A 6,109-nucleotide genomic window follows, 5' to 3' on the forward strand; every position below is an offset into this window, starting at 1 on the left:
CCGGACAACGAGCTGTCGTCGATGCGTGCGCGGGCTGCGTTTGTTGTTTGTCGGGGTCATCGGAATCGCCGGTATCAGCCGCAGGCGGCAGCGATGTGGCGCGTCAGAATGATTCACCAAACAATGAAGTGTGTTCGTCTGACGGACGAAGCATACACACCTGCCCTACGCAATCACAGCCAACTATTCAGCAGTTCATGCGCATGGTTCTGATGAATGCTGGCCAGTAATGCTCTTGATAGCTGACAGCAGGGCGAGTTCTTTCGCCACGGGACAGAAATTAGGGAGGGAAACATGAGCGTTGCTGGAGTTTTTTTTCCTGCATCACCGCAGGCGTAGCGTTTAATTTTGCGAGAACTTCGAGGAGACTTATTCTCCTACATTGGAGCTCCACCGACCGGAGCATTGAATGGCTGAAACACTAATGCGTCGTATGTCCCTATGTAGGGTGTCGCAGCAGAATGCTTATGGCTTCGTTGAAAGGTTGCATGAAACCTAGAACTTCCTACAACCAAAGGCAGACCCATATTTAGACCGTTCCCACCCAGCCGAAAACAGCAGAAACCTTAGGAGTGCGCACAGCGGACAGCGCCACGGACAGACGATCGTTGATCAGAAGACAAGGTATGCAACAGATAATTAGTGGGTGACTTTCGGGTAATTTTCCAGACACCTGAGTCATAAACCATCGACTGCCTTTTGTGCAATCTGCGAAGTGTGACCATGCGCCATTAGAGGAAAGTTATGGCAGAAGTGAACCTAGCATGACAACGGACATCCTTTACAGCATCGCAGAGCCAGCGTGCACACCGAGAACTTAAATAAATGGGTTGGCTCGAGTGGTACATCGAACACCATCAGTTTCCCACCCACAAGTCTGTCTAATACATTGAAGCACAATATGCGTAGCACTCATTTTAGCTCAGGGAAGATAAAGCGCAACGATGCATCACCTAGCCTTCTAAAGCATAACACTAAGCGAAACACAGCTGGCCCGTGACTTGCTGGAAAGAGCGTTTTACCTTATCTGATTTTTTAGACACACGAAGTGCGAGAGACAGAGAGAAAAGAGAAGAGAGAGAGGAGAGAGAAGAGAGAGAGAGAGAGAGAGAGAGAGAGAGAGAAGAGAGAGAGAGAGAGAGGAGAAGAGAGGAGAGAGAGAGATAGAGGAGAAGAGAGAGAGAGAGAGAGAGAGAGAGAGAGAAGAGAGAGAGAGAGAGAGAGAGAGAGAGAGAGAGAGAGAGAAGAGAGAAGAGCGAGAGAGAGAGAGAGAGATCAGAGTGAGAGATAGAAATGTAACTATGGAACTGTGCCTCTTTTAGGAAAGTTGGCGTAGCTCACAGGCGGATCCAGGAGTTCGTCAAGGGGGAAGGTATGCAACCTGGCGGACCCCGTTGGATTTGGGGGCGTCCAACAAAAATAATCGCATTACGGCCGGTAGATTCCAAGGTTCTTCGCATTCCTTCTAAACGGGAATCCATCTTACTCTGCGTATCCCTAGAAAACTAGGCACGGTACGTATGCACATGCATTTAGCTTATCCCTTTTCTCCAGATCATGGTGAATCCTGCCATTTTGAGGCTAAGTTTTCCGGAATAAATGGCAAAATGATTCGAAGTTGGCAGCTAAAAGCTACGAAAATCAGGCATGGACATGATTCCTAGCTTATTTGAGGCTAGCCGGCTGATCGATGTGATCATTTAATGGCTGATGACTAAAGTAGCGGGGTTACGTTTTCTTTTAAGCAGGAGTGCAAAATACGGCGTTCGGATATATCAAAAACGTGGTGCGCAAGTATATTACGTGTCATAAATCCAACAACCAACGAAAACGACATAAAATAACGTCGGCGGCACGTAAAATCATATTCGACAATTTTGCGTAGAAATTCATTGACGGAGATCCAACTGCCGCACTAAGACTAATGCGCCAAGGGCAACATGGTGGTGAACGCCTTAACGATCGGGAGTGTCCAAGTGGTCTAACATACAGAACCTCGGCTCTCTGAGCAAAGGGAGGTTATCCAAGGTCAGTGTATATGAATTAACGACCCTTTGCTGTCAAGAGGCAGCGTAAGGGCGGTATAAGGACAGGGTAGTGTACCCAGGCGGTTTAACAGACAGGGCTCCGCTAGGAGTGCAGGGTATTCCGTAAATGAAATTAAAGGGAAAGAGCCCTGGATCATTGCAGAAGATCCTGAGTATCGAGTGGATCGGTGCCGCACCTTACATGGCCCCATCACCAGCTCAATGTCCTCCGAGGAAGTGGAAAGAACACGAGAAAGATCATAGTGGTTTGGAATAACCCAACGGCCGTGGTGCACTGCTGTCGCCGGCTGCCGGGAGCGGGCTCCAGTTTGCGGAGGCTCCAGTGACCTGGCTACCGTGACATCTGTCGTTGCGCCGACAGCTGGCGTATCTGTTTCGGTGAGTCATTTCCCCGCAAGGGTCATGGATTATGATCTGCACTGGCCGTAGCAGATCGCTGTCATTCTGTCGAATGTCGGTGTATTTTCATTGGGCACAGTTGCTGATGCAGTTGTCATTGGAATTTCTGCTTTGGCACTCGAAGCAATTTTCGTTTCTTTCATTGCAGCTTTCCTGAATTTGATATTATTCTCAATATTTTTGTTTTACGCATCGCATTGTTAAAAGTTGTTCAGTTATGTTATTTATGTGGAGGTACAGCGTTTGCGTTCTGGCGGTAATAAGGTCGTAGGCCACAACTGACGTGACTCTGGTGTCATATTCGTCTTTAAATAGCGTGATGAAGCCAAACTGTCGCGAGCCGTCGTCGCCTGCCATTGTAGGGAAGGCTGGTCAAGAGGGTTGCTGTCCGTGACATCGCGACACATACAACCACACAAACACGCACAATCACACGCGGGCGGACAAACACGCATGTCCCATACACCTGAGACAGCGCCTGCATATTTACAAATGTGTTGTCCCACCGATTTTTATGCAGCTGATTTGGGGGAGTCGAAATGACCAGATTCAACGTTATTTCCATGAACGTCAGAGGCTTGGCAGGCCAATTCAAGCACTGAGACGCTGAGAAAGATAAAATACTCTTTTTCGATGCTCTCTGGAAAGGCAGGTCGTATCATCCATGATGCACGAACAACAGTAGAGAAACACCTATTCTCAAGCAAACAAATCTTCAGCATGACGTATTTTTTCAGTTTCAGTGCGTGACAGAGACAATTCTGTCATCTTAGGATGCAAAATTGGCATCGATGCATGCGCGCCTGTGTGCATCCATGGGCCAAATAGGGATGAATCACAATTTCTGAGCACAGCAGATTGGAGCACGCGATCATAAACGAATGAGACCAAAAAGACCCCCGATTTCGTTTCCGTTTCCAAAGATTCGATCAATCGTTTCCAAAGCGGAATAAACGAACACTAGGAAGAGAAACGGGTAAAGGACGTAACACGTTTTGAGGAGAGTAGCATAACAGAGGTCACACATGCCACACATTCGACACGCATACAAAATTCGCTATAAATTCACCAATCACGTCTTTACAAAGAACAGATATTTTACATAATTAAGGTAAAAGAGCTGGGCTACAGGATAATAATTGCACTTTCTGTAAAGAAGAGCCTGCAACACTCTGCCATATTTATTGGAGGTGCCCTAGAGCTCTAGTCTGCATACAAAACATCAAGACTGAGGTCCTAATGCGGTATCAAAATGGCTTTGGAAAATATGCCAACACCTGGTTGTTCCTGACTGACCTAGAACCAATAAAAGCCCCTGTAGTATAATTAGAAAAGGTGATCATTCAAGAGCCACGTTATGTAGAAACGTAGCCTGCGGTTACTGGCTTGAAAAACAAACTGAAACGCAGCCTACGGTTACTGACTTGAAAAACAAACTGAAACGTGAGGCGGAAATCGAATATCGTGCTGCAAGGCCAGGTAATAAACAAGACCGATATGAAAAGAAATGGGGACAGCTGAAAACGTTCGCGTGGTGGCAGAAGAGCAAACAGTCAAGCCCCAGTCACAGATATTGACACAACGAGAACCGTTCACCACTGCATGATATGTGCACGCTCTCACCTACACCCACTCCCACACACAAATGCGCCAACGAATGTTCACGTTCACGTGCTTTTTCTGTCTCTCACTTTCACAAGCACGCTCACGCTTACTTCTATAAACACATACTCTAGCCTCGGTGGATTGGGTGCGGCCTGTTGCCAACCCAGTGCGCACCGCGTCGATCCCGACACGGGGGCCGGTGCTGATCCTTGCAGGTGCCTGTTCAGCCCACGTCATGTGTGCTCGCTGCGCATGCGTACCGTTTAGGAATTGTTGATGTGATTGCACTACGCGTATTAAAACAAAGCAAAACAAAAATGAGGAACGAATCCGAGGGAAAAGGGCCGCTGGGAAACTGAGTGCATCCCAGCATACTGGGCCCGGCAAAAGCGAACGGGGCCTGTCGACCGAATGGGAAGAACCCATGGAAGGCCCCTGATCGATCAAGAGTGCCCAGGACTGTTAGCAGATAGTAACCCAACAGCAGTGTAGGACCCTACAAGAAAATGCCAAGAGCGATCGCATTGATTCGGCAAGTGGACATGTAGGGCCTCGGCAACAGCGTAACGCCTGTGGACAGCGTGATGAGCCCCGAAATTGCCCCAAACACCACCCTCCCATCAGCGAAGAATTAACGCTGTCTGCTCACAGGCTCTTCACTTTCGCTTGCGATGTTCATCGTCGTTTGGAGGCTGATAGACCACTAATTTTGTTGTAATTTGTTACAGAAAACTGCACCCGTTCGGCCGGTTATGAGCCCCTCCGGAACCTATGGGTCCACTTGGGGCCGGGAGGGGGGGGGGGGGGTACATTGTCCCGTGCCTCTCTGGATCCGTCACTGGCCCGAGCAGCTTAAAAGATGAGGCCCTGACAAAGGAAGAGAAATTCATTCAAATAAGAAGTATCCGGGACACAATGTGGATGACCCAGAATAATCAAAGATGGAGCCCCCGGAAAAGAGCGTGAGACCCTCCAATAAAATAAGCAATACCCACGACACACTGTGTAAGGCCCCCGAGCGATCAAGGACACCTGAGCAGGTCAATTGATAGGACCCCTGACATAAGCGTAGGTTCCTCCATTCAAATAGGAAGCACCCAAAACCCAATTTAGATGGCCCCTCGAATGATCAAGTATGCTCGAGCAGGTTAATAGACGGGCCCCCGACAAGAGCGTAAGGCTCTAAGCAAGCGAGAGAGTTGGGAAGTCCATAGACCCATGTAGAAAGCTCATGAGCATATTGCGAGTGTGTCCGTAGGTTAACCGAGACCGACGTGAAGAGCCGCTGAGCAGCCGAGAATGTTCCGGCAGGCTAATACATGGCCCCGCCAAGAGTCCGTAGAATGCGACAAAGCCGCAGAAGGCCCCATTGACATGAACACCCTGGAAGGCTAACATGAAGGGCCCAGCATCAGCGCAGGGCCCTCCGAGCAAATGCAAAGAAACCAAGGGCAACCTAAAAGCCTCCTTAATGATCGGATTAACTCTGAAAGTGGACACATAGATCACCCGGAAATAACCTAGGGTATCTGGACGGCGTAATGCACCTTTAAACTTCTCAGTCAACGCACTCACAATCAGTGAATAGATATTGTTTGTCCACGTGGGTCCTTCACTTTCGCTTGCGACTATCCATGGTGGCCTGGAGGTCCAAAACGTCCAATTTTGCTGCCTTTCATGTTAAAAAACTGCGTTTGTTCGGTAGACTATGGCCTCTTGCGAGTCGGCGTTCCATACTTGGTATGCAGCTTCTCCGTCGAAAGCTATGAACACCACAAAGCATCAAAACAACCTCCTGTTAAAACTTTGTTGGTCGTCGTGTTATGCTAAACCCTAACAACTTCATCAGCTTCAGGGCTTTGGAAGTTTATTTGCCTTCTTGGTCTTGCTTGTCATGCAATATTACGGGACAGTGGGCTTATGCACGTTACTTGAGGTCAACAGAGGTTAAAGCGTGTCACCCTGGCCGCAAAGTACGCTCGCATTGTCAAATGAATGTATTAATTGTCTTCATAATGAAATCTTCCTGATGTCTTCACACTTTAAGCACTGCAGGC

The sequence above is a fragment of the Pollicipes pollicipes genome, unplaced genomic scaffold (genome assembly GCF_011947565.3).
Source record: "Pollicipes pollicipes isolate AB1234 unplaced genomic scaffold, Ppol_2.1 Scaffold_3447;HRSCAF=4054_pilon_pilon_pilon, whole genome shotgun sequence".
NCBI lineage: Eukaryota > Metazoa > Arthropoda > Thecostraca > Pollicipedomorpha > Pollicipedidae > Pollicipes > Pollicipes pollicipes.